Below are 14,584 nucleotides of genomic sequence, written 5' to 3' on the forward strand. Positions count from 1 at the left end.
CAAGGATGAGCAATATATGAGCATGGGGCAGTCCTCTTTTTGAAATTCTATAACATGAACTTGTGCAATAACCCCCCTAATATATGCTTGCGAAATAGGTCATCTTTTAATTCTTCTAACGATGAATGAAATAGTCTAGTGACTGCATCAGGTCTATCTTGTGTCTGCTGACCAAAATCTATCTCTAATAATTGAGGACCAAGATTGATTGCATGTAGCGATAATAAATAAATCAGGTTTTCCGTACCTCCTTACTAATCCCATAGCATCTTGATAGCGGTGATGCATATCCGTGGACTACCGTATAAGAGGATGGAAGTATCGTTCTTCTACCAATATTGCCTAGTTATCACAATTAAATATATTAGGTAACTATAACATAACAAAACAAATTAATATGAAAAACTGTACAAAAAGTGTCATACGCATTGGTTTCTCGAATTTAGAGCATCTTGTAAACCTTGATACAATTCGGCTCTAATGTTTGCACGATTATCACGATAATATCTAAGTGCCATTGTTTCTATTTTTACACGGATGTCAACAACAAATTGTTGAAGAAGGCGACAACCAAGAAGAAAACAAAGATACCTCGCAAAGGACGAATCACGGAATATATAATGAAAGAATTATTTATAATTATAAAATGAATTTGATTTTAAAAAAGGAAGACAAGTAAAATATCTTAAAAAGCAAAGAAGAAATTTATATTTACTTGAAGAATATAAGAATAGTAAAAGCGACAACTAATTCTTCTCATTACTACTACGATGTACACTCGAGTCCCACCCATATTCACCGAATGGCAATAAAAGAGGATATTGCAATGGATCGTAATATCCCGATTTATGCGGAATTGGCCGAATATGGCTGTTTGTGTTTGAACTATTATATCTCTTGGTTCCAATAGTTACGGATCATTATCACCAATCAAGGCGGAAGCAACTTGCGATTACATTTGGCAAGGTGTGTTCCCTACGATCAATTTTCAACTCTTTAATGATTAGTCCGCATTGTTGTAAGTCGTCCCTCTCGTCAATTTGTCTAAACACACCTACAAATGGATTATTGCAATTATCCAAGATAGATTTTATCTTAGAAATAATGTGTATATTTAAATTTTCATTTTCAGCATGACGATTTTCAATCTCATGATCAGTGTCAAAGATATACAGTTGCAAAAATCTAGGTTTGCTACCAGTGTTGGTAAGAGGCTCCCTATTTTATGATAAATAGAACCCGTGCGTGCGATATGAAAAAACACCATCCCTACCACTTGCAATTTTTTATCCAGTCAACACCCATCAAGTAAATGAAAAAATATGATTGTAAGAACGTATGTTTTCTCTAAAATGTTGTCCACATTCACCTTGATCAAGAAACAACTCTTTTAGTTCATCTGGTGCTGTTGGCCTTGGAAGATTTATTCTACCTTTAGAACAACAAATTTCTGGGGTTTCATGAATAAATCGTTTTGCTCCACAATATTGACAAATAGTCGGAGTGGGTATCATGTAAGGGGTGAAGTTATGATCCAGAATGAATCCTCTCGCGCATCTATAAAACCCTTTGCTAATCCTAGAAGTTTGTGTTGATGCTATACGCGTAGACAATGTATTTGAGCTTTGAATGTGGTGAACTAAATAACAAAACGTAGATTGACTGTGTTAGCAAACTATAATGACCAACATGCATTAAATTATAATGTAGATAATTAATAGAGAAAATTTTGATGATAAATTTGTACCTCTAGTTGTAAGATTATGTAATATGTCTGTATCTTGAGAACTCCTATTCCTTGCTTGCCGGCGAATATGTAAAAGACGCATCCTGATGGGATTTGTAGAATTGTTGTTCAATCCTGCATGAGAGGGTTTTTTTTTTTAAAATGTATATATCTATTATAACGAAAGTTATGGTTGTATTTGCGCATGAGGTTTAAAAATGATGGGAAACATTAGAAAATTTCAATATTTATTTGAGACATGACTACATATAATATGGACTTCTTATTAGTGTCTTTATACTGTTTCACTAATTCAATTTTAACCCTAAAAAATATTTTCATTATGCTTAAATAAAATTCAACATCAGAAGCATAATGAATCCTTAAAAATAAAATGCATGTTAGAAAAAAAGTAAAACTAAATAATTTTTTAATAAGAAAGGCCATTACAGAGTAGTAGAGTTGTACCTGCCGTTTGGTTTACACGCTGGTGATAGCGATTTCTATCCCTAATCATACGGGTATTTCGCCGCTGTTCATTCTCAGGGATCCATTGCTGGTGTCTACGAAGCCGTTCAACACTTTTCATTATCTGTTATCCATATTACTTAGAAAATCAGAGTACCATAAAACCGGGAAAAAATAATAATAAAAAAGAATAAGATTTAAGAAGCTAATGAGAAGAAAATAAGAAAATTCGGAGATCGATGTTACCCAAACATTGATAAACAGCAGAATCGAAAACCCGTGAGAAGACTATCTAAATTCTAGAAGTTTATAGCCTAAGCTTAAGCATAAATAAATCAGAAAATTGAAATTAGGAATAGTAAAAATGTTTAAATTCACTGAACTCACCTCTTCCATTGCAATTGAATAGAGGTGATTTAGTTGAACATGATTTACTACTACTTAACCCAATGCAGCACGTTAAAGGTAAATCACATGAAACAACTAAAAAAATTGGGGCCTTCATTAAAGATTAAGAAAAGCATATAAATATAATAATATAAACAGGAACAACTTTGTTTGTTACAACCACTAATGGCGACTTGGTGAATGACATCAAACAACGAGCGTACCATCACGCGGTGTATAAACATGCTTTTCAATCTGCTAATCTTCGTAATTGATCACCGTTCAACATCATTGGCCGATAGATAGGAAAACAAAATAACGCTAAACTAATAGAAAAATAGCATGTAGAAGATCAGGCAATAATTGGGCATGGGTATTTCTTTTTGCCATAAGCGAACATTAAAAGTAAAACGTTTGATTACAAAAAAAGCAAGCCGTTTTGTTCAACAGCACTATCTCAAGAGCATGTGTTCAAAGTAAAAAATAGAAACTTAATTTAAGAGGAATGGGTAAAACACCATACCATTGCGCTCGAAACGGGAAGTTGTGAATCACAATTGATGAAATAGAAGTGCTCTGAAATCAGAACGATCCTTAATATTGAAATGTAAAATTCAAAATTGACTCTCTCCTCTTTGATTTTCAGAACTCCAAGCGCGACAGGAAAGGGATTGGATTATTTTGAAGAACAGAAACAGATCGATTTTTCAGACGGTCGAATATGGGAAAAAGGAGATAGGATGGTCAGAAGAAACACTCTTAGAATTGAGAGAGAGAGAGAGAGAGAGAGAGAGCGCTTTCTGTGTGATAAGAAGAGTCGGGATTTTTAGAGCATAACTGTTTTTTTTGCAAATTACCGGAATGCCCCAATGTTTAAAGGGCATTAAGAGTTTGAGTGGTGAAAGTTTTCGGAACCCTTTTTTAAATAAAGTTTGGGCTAAATAATTTTTTGGTCCAACTAATTGAAAGCCGGGACTTTCTAATTATATAGTAGAATAGATATATATATATATATATATATATATATATATATATATATATATATATATATATATATATATATATATTATAGCTATACTCTCTCGACTCTATTTTTTAAGGCTTTACATAGTCTCCAACTTTTTCTAAACTCTAATATCAATTACAAAAAAAAAAATCCAAATCTTTAAATATATATTATAGTTATACCCTCACCGAAATTGTATTAAACTTACCTCAAAGAAGAATAATTAACTGGAAATCGGAAACTGGATGCAACTGCATTAAACTAACCTTAGAGAATAATTAACGGGAAATCAGAAACGGAATGAAAATGCATTGAAAAACCCTCAAAAAGTGATTAACGAGAAATTGGAAACTAGATGGAAATGCATTGAGCTAACTATAAAATATAGTTGTATTATTTGTAGTGGGAATGTCTCGACATTTGAAATGGTGTTTATCATATCTCTCTTTCGCATGATTGAGAATGTTTTTCTATTCAAATAGCTTCAATATGATTCTCTCCTCATTTGATATTTTCACAAAACTTCAGTCAAACTACTATTATTAAACAACAACAAAAAGTCGAAAAGGTTTTAACAAAGGTGGGTTCTCTTTATATATTTCTATGGAGAGTGGGGTTTTAGGTTGCAAGAAATGTGGATGAGTGATCAATATAATATTCATATCTCATAACTGTATAATTGCAAGTATTTTTATAATAGTTTAATAGTTAGGAGAAATAATTAGAAGTCAAAAAAAAAAAAAAAAAAAAAAAAAAAAAAAAAAAAGGAAAGATAAACCCAATGGCTTCTACAAGTAAAACCTTTACATTCCCTTCTATAAATTCGATATTTCTTGCAATATTTGAGGAAGAATAAGGAGAGTAACCATGGTTAATCCCACCAAGTCTTGCAAGGCTAGAGAGTCCGATCTACGTGTTCACTTCAAGAACACTAGATAGACAACACATTCAATAAAAAGATTTAGCGGGGAAGACAAAAAGGTATTTGGAGGATGTGCTCACGATAAGCACCCAAAACCGTAATATTTAACCCGAGAGACATAGCATTTTGGTCGATTATGTGTTTAATAATCATGTAATAATTATATTTTTCGACTTTGCGGGATTCAGCAGTTAAAATAAATATAGTGATAAAACATGCATCGAAATGCGGGGAATCTGGGGAATAATTGAAGTTTCCACTCGACCCCCGTGAAGCCCAACAAAGCCCGACTAAAGCCAAAGTTTCCAAAAGAAGCGAGAACCGGTCGCGGAGCGGGCCCACATATATAAAGAAGCGAACAAACTTCCCAAGCTCAAATCGGATAAATCTAGATCTTGAAGCGTTGGCTAGTGAAGGCGCCAAATCTGGTGAATCTGGGAATATTTGGAATTCCCACTCCGATCCCCGTGAAGCCCAACAAAGTCGATTAGAGGAAGTTTCCAAAAGAACAAAACCAAGATGTAAAGCGGGCTCATATAAAAAGCGAGAAAACTTCCAAAGCTCAAATCGGATAAATCTAGGTGCCGAAGCGTTGGCTAGTGAAGCTGCCATAGCGACCGGGACTCTAAACTTCTGTAAAGAGGACAAAAGTCGTAAAAACGCCAAAATTGGCGCTTAATGGACACACTCTGCGGGCCCGTAAGGCATGATGAAATAAAGATAGGCGGTGGCAAAGGATGGTTTCAAATTGATATTATTGGCAGAGAGACACGCACTACCAGCGGTGATGCGTGTCTCTTGCCGTGGTAATATCAATACAAAAATTTGAATTGAATTGACATAAGTTTAAAAACAAAATCTTAAATCAGCAAAAGCGACAAAAATTAAAAGCGGTTGAAAACAAAGTTTTGTTTGAACCATTCAATTAGCATAAAACAAAATCTTAAATATTCACGGATCACTCTTGTATCAGCCTATATATATGAAGGGGTCGCCTTCATTAGAAGGCCTTCAGCATATTAATGCTTTAGCTATGCTTAGTTTTTTTTCTTCAGTACTTACATTCCGCCATTTCCATTTCAAGCAGCCTTTAAAAAATCGTAAAGTTATTTTACCCGTAATAATGGTCATTTCTTTTCTAGTTTAATTTACATCGCATTTATTTACTTAATGTATACAACAAGTTTTATTATTTCTTCTATGATGATAAGCTAATCCCCCTCGGGGAGGGTTATCTTTGCTTTCGTGTGAAAACCGGATTGACTCGTTAATATTCTAGAATCACTACTTAGGAATTAGGCATAGAATTAACATCCGTCCAAAAAAATGGCTGAGGATACAAAGTTGGATCGGGCGATGCTCCGGAGACGATCTGCTTGCGATCTACGGTGTCGGGAACGGCTCTCGGTCAAATCCGGTGATGTGAAATCGAGCGGGCTGAATGAAATAATATACCAGAGATGAGGTATTATTGAAACTCCTTATGCTAGTGAAATGCGATCTAGAGATGTGGGCATGCACTAGGGATCAATACTCAACGTCGTCTCCAAAACGAGACGAACTAGAGATGTAGTGATTTGGTAATAAAAACTGTTGAAAAATGATTCTTGCATGAGCATGATTAACTCTCTCCCTGTTTCTCTAATTTTGTTTACCTACATTTAATCGCCGTAGTAATTTACATTACCATTAAATTAATTAAAACCAACTAAAAAGAAACCTAAAAATCCTACTCACTAAAAGTTGTAATTCCAGTTGTGAACCTATCCGAGCCCTAAGGTTTGAACGATCCCTTACTCGACCTATCCTACTAATCCCACGTGAGTAAGGTAACTTGACTAAAACGTACGACTATACGGACGTTGGAATTCGGACTTTGGACTTGGGTCTTTGGACTTCGGACTTTGGACTGTAGACCTCGGACTTAAGAAAATAAGTAACTGAAAACCAAATAAACGTTCGAATAAAATCACAGCTTATCAAATAAAACGCTGCGCCTTCGAAGGACTCTGGACTTAACGTAATAACTGGAATACATCCATAAAAACCCCCTCCCTTACCTCCTCATCTTTTTAATTTTCATTTCTGTTACAATATTAACGAGTTACGGAATAGTTTACCTCAACTTTTCTACTAACAAATATCTGTGAACCAAGTTTGTTTATTTTCATTAGCACAGTCCCTAAATTACTCCGTAGGAATTTGGAAATCTTGAGAACGGACAAAAGAGTCTCGGACGAGACTTAATTAGTAGCGATGAGACTAACACGGAGTATCAACACTCCGGTTTTCGTGCACTGAGCCACTTTCCTTTTCATTACTCTTTTGGGCTCTTTGGTCCTGCTTTTACTAGTAAGCATAAGCTTCGGGGAGTAGTCGATCGCTATCTGAGGAATCGCGGGGCCGCCAGGGTTTCAAACTCTTAAACTCCTCAAACTTTGTCGAGGATATTATTTGCTATAACCTGTTTTACCTCATATATTTGTATGTTGGCATGAGAACTCTGTGCATGTAAAGGTGGTTTCGTCATCACATATTCACGTAACACAATTAATATGATTGAATATATTTTGATATATCGTAGAAGCGTCAAACCACCGCTTAGAATATTTTTGTATGTGTATGTTACATCAATTTACGTTACCGCGGTATTCAATTGCATGAGTTAAGTTCTCGACATCCCCTAGCTCACATATAACTTACAAATAGTTGCACATTATAAGTAATATAGATTTGCATGGGTAGACTTTTCGTAAAACTAGTATATGTTAGTTAGTTTCTATTTTGGCATCTATCGTTTTTAATTGCATATTTCGTAATCACGGCTCCATAATACACTAATTACGTAAATTAAAAAAATTAAAAACCAAAAAATTAAAAATTAAAATTAAAAATTTCATCTAAATCATCTTAATAACACCCGCATAATACACCATCATAAATCATCATCCTATTCCATCGATTGCCTAGAAACTTGGAAAAAAATTGAGGTTGCCTAATTAAGGAGCGTCTATACGAACAACAACCTCCCTCAATTCTCTCCGGTGACACGGCTCTTTGGAATATTCACGCGATTATCCTAGCTTCCCGCCGAAGTTAGCAATTTCGGGGAAGGCGTGCTTCAACTCCCTCCAGTCATTATTCGTTCCTTATGAGCACTAAATTAAAATTTATATTTGTATGAGACTACGGTCTGGCAAACATAAGGAATTAGAACTTACATATCATCGTCGAAAATACAAGAAACAACTATTTATGTTATCTCCTAGGCATAGTTCATCTTCCGTAAATCAACCTCGTCAAACATCTCCGTTTCCATTATCTCCTTTAATTATGGCTGAAGAAAATCTCACAGTCGAGAAACCCCTTCGATTTCTATCTTGCCGCTACGGGAAAGGACGCTTCGCATTAAACTTCGATGCGATTGTAGGTGATTTTCATATTCCGCCAAACATTTTCGGTTTGTTACGATTTACCATGGTTTAGACCATGAAAACCGTGACAATAATCATCTTCGCCGGATGCAACAAGTAGTCACCACTTTCCGCCATTAGGCCGTTACCAACGAACAAGTCTTGCTTAGGTTGTTTCCCTTCACCTTAGGCGATAAAGCTTCGGTTTGGCTCGCCCGGACAAGCGCCCAATCCATTGACACATGGGCCAAACTTGTTCAAGCATTCATGATAAAGTTCTATACTCGAGAAAACTACAGAAATGCTTCAAAAGATTCAATTCTTTCGCCAAAGACACCGGGGAATCCTTTTGAAGCGTGGAGCAGATTCTTGATCTACTTCTCGAATGTCCCCATCATCAACTCAACACCGCAGTATTAGTCCGTTCATTCTTTAATGGTCTCTCGACCATCAAAAGGAAACATTAGATATCATGAGCGGTGGTTGTTTCATGACACAAGGGCTTATTTGAAGCATACACTTTTCGGAGAAACGGGCCTCACGAAGCACCTATCGGGAAACACCGATTCTTCTAGATCTTCTAAAGACACTCCTACCAAAGTTACGTCTATGTTCGAGGTCAAACCCGATCCGAATTAAAACTCTAATCGAGTCCCTAAACAAAAGGTCGATGCTCTTTCGATACAAGTAAATGAACAAAACCCAAAGCGGTCATGGCTGCCAACGCTTCCCCATGCCCTCTTTGCTTAAGTCCCGAAAACGCCCGATTCTTATTATCCTTTGGTATACGAAAGTGTCCTCCCCAACCTTCAAGAGACTTGTGCTTTCAACATCCCTAATGCACCTTGGCGACAACATCCGAATTTAGCTTAGGGCCCCTCGCCCAACAACAAGCTCCTTCGGTGGCAACAACGTTCCTGTACGACCACCCGCGAACTACAATTCCTATCGTCAAGGAAATCCTCCATAATTTCAGCAAGGGCAAAGTAATTTTCCCAACAACGCAAATATGGGGTACCAAAACAACCGCAACCTTGTTCCCGCTAACCAAGGATATGGCTACCAAAATCAACCCGTGAATAATAACCGTGAACTAGTTCCTGCTGCTCCTTTGGTACAATCCACGGCCGGTAAAACGGTGAAACTTTCCTGACATACATGAATTAACAGAATCAAATCCTAGCTTCTATCGGTCTCTTCTTCATTGTTAGCTCGGGATAAAAGTCAAAGGCGTGTTCCCCGGCCAAGCGATTCAAACCCTAAGCCTACAAACACCGCCTTTGAACTCAACAATGCACCGGGACCTAGTAATCCAAGCGGGTGAGGTAAATGCCATCACCACTCTTCGTTATGGCCGAACCATCGACAATAATATACGTATGCCAGATGAGGAATCGACGGAAGTCACGACTGACGTCCTTCCAACTCCTACCTCGCAACCTATAACGAATGAAGTTGTACCTTCAAAATCTACACCTACGTCCCTAGGAAAAGATACCACTGATCCTTATACGCGATTCCGTCCAAAAGCTCCGTTCCCTGCCCGTTTGGTAAAGAACAAACATGACGAACATTTTGATGAGATCCGTGAAACCTTCAAAAATTTGACCATAAACTTACCTTTCCTAGATGCGCTAAAGCATTTTCCCAAGCATGCCAAGTTTTTTGAAGGACATGTGCACCACCAAACGACGTCTGAATGTACCTCAACAAAGCGTTCCTCACCCGGCGGTTTCCCTCGATTACCACTACCAATGGTGTGGTAAAGTATGAGACCTGTGTCGACCAACCGTACCATGCATCGCGTTGGGCGACAAGTATACCGCCACTGCGACTTTTTAGACCTAGGTGCCGGTGTTAACCTATTTCCCTACTACTTATTTAGCGGTTAGGGTCTTCATGAATTGAAACCTACTAATATGACTCTGCTGACTTCGCGGATCGCTTCCATCAAGTACCCAAAGGCATAGTAGAGAACGTTATAGTAAAGGTCAAGATTTTACTACCCGGTTGACTTTGTCATTCTAGATATTTGAAGTAGCGTGACTCCATCCCTATCATCTTGGGACGCCCTTTCCTTGCAACCGCCAACGCCTCATAAATTGTCCGGGGGGTTCAATGACATTGTCTTTCGGGAACCTTTCATCGAACTCAACGTGTTCAAATTAATGAAACAGTTTCGATCCTATAATGGGATTAGATTAGCTTGGTTGATAGTCCGGAACATGATTATTTCACAAACTCTTTCCCCTAGGCGCAGATACACCAATTTTTTCTTTTGATAATCCGGAGTTTGACGATGACTTCGTGCATAAAGGATGTCCATGCATTATTAGAGTCGCACCACTATTTGACCCTAATGCTTCGGTGCAAACTAATTGGAAAAACAGATTCGCTCTTTTCCATTGAAGAGATGATCCTCACGAATCCTTGATCCCCAATCCCCAACTCGGATTTAAAACATCTACCCCTCGATTTGAAATGCGTGCATCGATCCCGATGGTAGTCACCCTATAATAATTTCTGCTCCCTTGACTCTACGACGAAGAGACACGTTTGATTCATGTCATTCGTGAACACGGCTCGCTATCGGATGGTCCTTAGATGATATCAAGGGGATAGACCCAGCATATGCACACATCGTATACATCTTGATGACGCACAAAGACATCATGAGAACCCTGGCAACGCCTTAACCCGCCATGAAGGAAGTAGTGAGAGAGGAAGTTTTACGTTTACTTGATCGCGGGTATCATATACCCTATCTCTCGGATAAGTGACTGGGTTAGTCTGTCCATGTTATTCCCAAAAAGTCCGGCATTCAAGTTGTATAAAATGAAAATGGTGAGTGCATCTCCACTCGCATTCCTTTGAAATGGAGAATTTGCATTGACTATCGCAAACTTAATGCCGGAACCCCGTGCGGATCACTTCCCTCTCCCATTTATTGACCCGGATGCTAGAACGTTTAGCGGTCATCTTACTACTTTTTTTTCTTGATGGCTATTAGGATACTTCCAAATTGTCATCGATCCGCCGATCAAGAAAAGACAACTTTCACATGTCCCTTTGGAACCTTTGCATACAGACGAATGCCTTTTGGTCTTTGTAATTCCCGGGCACTTTCCAACGTTTGCATGCTTCACATTTTTAGTGATATGGTGGAACGTTATATGGAAGTCTTCATGGACGACTTTTCCATTTACGGAAATTCCTTTACTTATTTGTTTATCCAACTTTCTAAAGTATTAGCGCGTTGCGTAAGAAAAAAATCTGGTACTCAATGGGAGAAGTGTCATTTCATGGTTACCAAAGGACTTGTTCTAGGTCATATTGTTTCAAAAGCGGGATAGAGGTCGATAAAGCTAAAATTGTTAAAATTTCTTCGCTACCTTTCCGCGTCACGGGTTAAGTGATATCCGTGCCTTTTAGGCCACTTGTTGGTTTTCTGAGGAGATTCATCAGGATTTTTCTAAAGTTGCTTTCGACCCTTAACCAATCTCCGGCTTAAGGATCACGATTCGATTTCAATTTCAATTGCAAACAAGCTTTTGATACTCTAAAACCGCTCGACTACCGGCTCCTATCATTCAACCCCCGATTGGTCTCAACCATTCAAACGATGCGCCAAGGTGTTACAATGTGGTTTTCTTGGCCTCTACCCTTTTTCGCGATGCACACGAACATTGCATAGCTTGCATTAATTTGTTAACACCTAGGTCGAATTACCAAAGCGAAATATGATGCCCCTAAATCCTATCTTAATTGTGGAAATTTTTTTATGTTTGGGGCATTGATTTTATGGGACCCTTCCCTATTTCTCAAAGGTTTTCTATACATTTTAGTCGATTTGTAGACTATGTGTCCAAATGGATTGAGGCACTTTCGATGTCGCTCAAATGACCATAAGACTGTCGTGAGATTTGTAAAAGAAAACATTTTCTCTTGTTTTGGTGTCCCCAAAGCTATCATCGATGATGGGGTACACATTTTTGTAACAAAATTTTTGGGTTTTAATGAAGAAATATGGAGTTACTCACAAGATTGCTACTCCATACCACCCACAAAACAAGTGGCCAAGTGGAAGTCTCCAAAACGGAGAGATAAAGTCTATTACGGATAAACATCAACCCTCAAGGAAGGATCGGTCTCTCGCTTATCGGATGCCTTGTGGGCATACCGAACAAGCATTTAAGACACCTATAAGGATGTCTCCTACCGCATTGTTTTGGAAAACCTTGTCATCTGCCGGTTGAACTTGAGCATCGTGCCTTTTGGGCCATCAAAAAGCCTCAATTACAATATCATCGGCAGCGAAGAAGTTTAAAATTAAATTAAACGAAATGGGAGATTCGAGTGATGCTTATGATCTCGAAATCTACAAAGCTAATATGAAAAGAGTGCGACAAGCACATTTTCGTAAGGATTTCAAAATTGGCCAAAAGTTTTCTTTGTCTAACTCCAGATTACACATCTTTCCCGGTAAATTGAAAACACGATGGTGCGGTCCTTTCATTTGTGTCACGCGTGAAACATTATGGGGCAATCTCTTTGCTTAATCCAAAAGATAACAGCCTAATTTCAAGTCAATGGACAACGCTAAAACATTAATTACCACGTAATTACGCTCACCGGATGTTGAACGGTTCTTCTTAGCCGGAAAGATACCTGAGACTAGATGTTTTCGTTTTTGGCATACTCAATCTTGTTTCTATAAGGGTACGCCATTTTGGTAGCCGGGCCATCTTCTATCTTATGATCTCCAAAGTTCTTTGAAGTGTGTGTGTGGTTGCAAGCCGGAACCTTAGTCAACGAAAACTCTTTTCTGGCAGTATAAATGTCTTCTTCAGAACACGAGCAAACGTGCTTTTCGAAAGCGATGGGTACCTAAAACTTCACCTCCTTCCTTCTCTTCCCTTTTCTACTCTCTACCTCCCGAACTTCAGCTAATCATTTGGTGTAAGTCTCACTCATCACGAATAGGAAATGGTCGTAGTTCTTTTTGCTCGAAAAAGGCGGCTTGTGAGGATGGGTTGGTGTATGCATTGCCAAACACCCTTCGTCTCTAGGCCGGACTTCCTATCCGATACTAGCCGGTTTAAAGTATACTTTTGTCTAACACCACCGTACAGCGGGATAATCTTTGTCGGCGCCGTTTCTCCCACAGGTTGGGATTCGTCTTAAGAATCGGATGTTAAAAGACTCGATTCGTCTTGAGGATCTGACGTTAAAAGACTCACCTTGTAAATATGTTTATATTGTTGCCTTTTCCCTTTGCATTAAGTTTTGCACATAGGATTCGTGTCAAACCTCAGATGTTGTATACTTGGAACACAAACGGGCAATGGATTCCACCAGACCAACCCTAGAATTGGTTACTTTGAGTCCCGAGGCGGTTTGAGGATACCAGATGTAGCGCCGGTCCGTACCGGTCGCCTCTAACCCCATAATACATAGAGGTGAAGCCACAATCTGGCTGGATTGGGTTAAGCCCAGGTCGACATGACAATTGTCTATGATTTAAGATGGTGACTCCCTGGACATCCGGTGTTTTTCACGATATCTCCCTTGTATGTAAATAAACCTTTACACTCTCCTTTTCTAGTAAAAAAAAAATGTGACTTTCAAGAATGACTCATACAATTGGATAGAATTTTTCGCGCCCGATCATTTCGATATCTCATTCGGTCCAATTGGAGTCCAAACGAAGTCATGGGTGCGCATTTAGATTTTTAGGTTTAAATCGGGCTTTAGGCTTGATTTGGGCTTCGAAAAAATTTTTGGCCCAACCAAAATATCGATTTCTCGGTCCATTTAAACCCAAAACCCCGATAACAGCGTCGCAAATAAATGATTCGTCTTCCTAAAAATCGGATCTTGCCCCCGAATTAGTCTCCCGGGCAGACAGGCCCATTACTAAAACCAGTCTCATGGCGAGACCCCTCCGCTCAGATCAAGATTTCCTTCCATTCGGATCATCACAATTCTCCCTCTCATCAATAATCAATAGCCATCCCTCTCTGCGACCAGCAATGGCGGAAACAAAGCTTAATTTTGTGTTGAATTTTTTTGGGAATTTGTTTGAAAACGGGATGTTTGCTCCATTCTTTGATCGCGAAATTCACTCAGAGGATGGGAGAGTTTGTTATATGCCCAATGGAGGGCTTTTATTCTAAGGATTTGGTGATGAAATTCTACGACAATGGAAGCTTTAATGGCGACCATTTTGGGTCACCGTCGAGGGTGTCGGCGCGCGAAGTCACACCGGTGTTGCTCTCCGGGATCACGGGCATTCCAGCGGGTTGACCACGTCATCGACTTCGACAGCAGTCCGTGTACCCGCGGACTTCACGACCTAATGCTCGACCGCCTAATCGAGGGAGATTACAACATCGACGGAAATGCGCGTTTCGGTCGGCGACGGAACCGGACTAGCGATGATTTCAATGGCTGGGACTGAACGTCATTGGCTCGAAGCCTTCCGACATCAACAAGACCTTCCTCCACCTTCTCGGATCCTCCGGAGAAAAGGGTAACTTCGCATCTTAGGTCAGCCCCCTTGCCGTTCTAGTAACGCAAGTCATGATTAATCTGGGATTTCGTACGCCACCCACTACTCCCTATACCACAATATGAGAATATCTGGTCTTTAAGAAATGCAT

The 14,584-nt window shown here is 38.9% G+C and overlaps 1 long non-coding RNA gene across 3 annotated transcripts; it reads right to left on the reverse strand.

The window, feature by feature from the left end:
* Nucleotides 1-1,035: 1,035 nt before the first annotated feature.
* On the reverse strand, nt 1,036-3,390 carry LOC147493112 (uncharacterized). 3 transcript variants are annotated; one of them, XR_015198742.1, is made up of 4 exons: nt 3,105-3,390; nt 2,195-2,318; nt 1,748-1,861; nt 1,036-1,054 (listed from the first exon to the last, which is right to left on the reverse strand). It is a non-coding gene; the product is annotated as an uncharacterized LOC147493112 (long non-coding RNA). The 3 variants fall into 3 exon arrangements; XR_015198743.1 differs by lacking the exon at nt 1,036-1,054 and adding an exon at nt 1,329-1,639; XR_015198741.1 differs by lacking the exon at nt 1,036-1,054 and having other exon boundaries at nt 1,326-1,861; nt 3,105-3,386.
* Between the last annotated feature and the right edge of the window lie 11,194 nt (nt 3,391-14,584).

The sequence above is a fragment of the Coptis chinensis genome, chromosome 6 (assembly GCF_015680905.1).
Source record: "Coptis chinensis isolate HL-2020 chromosome 6, ASM1568090v1, whole genome shotgun sequence".
Classification (NCBI taxonomy): Eukaryota; Viridiplantae; Streptophyta; class Magnoliopsida; order Ranunculales; family Ranunculaceae; genus Coptis; species Coptis chinensis.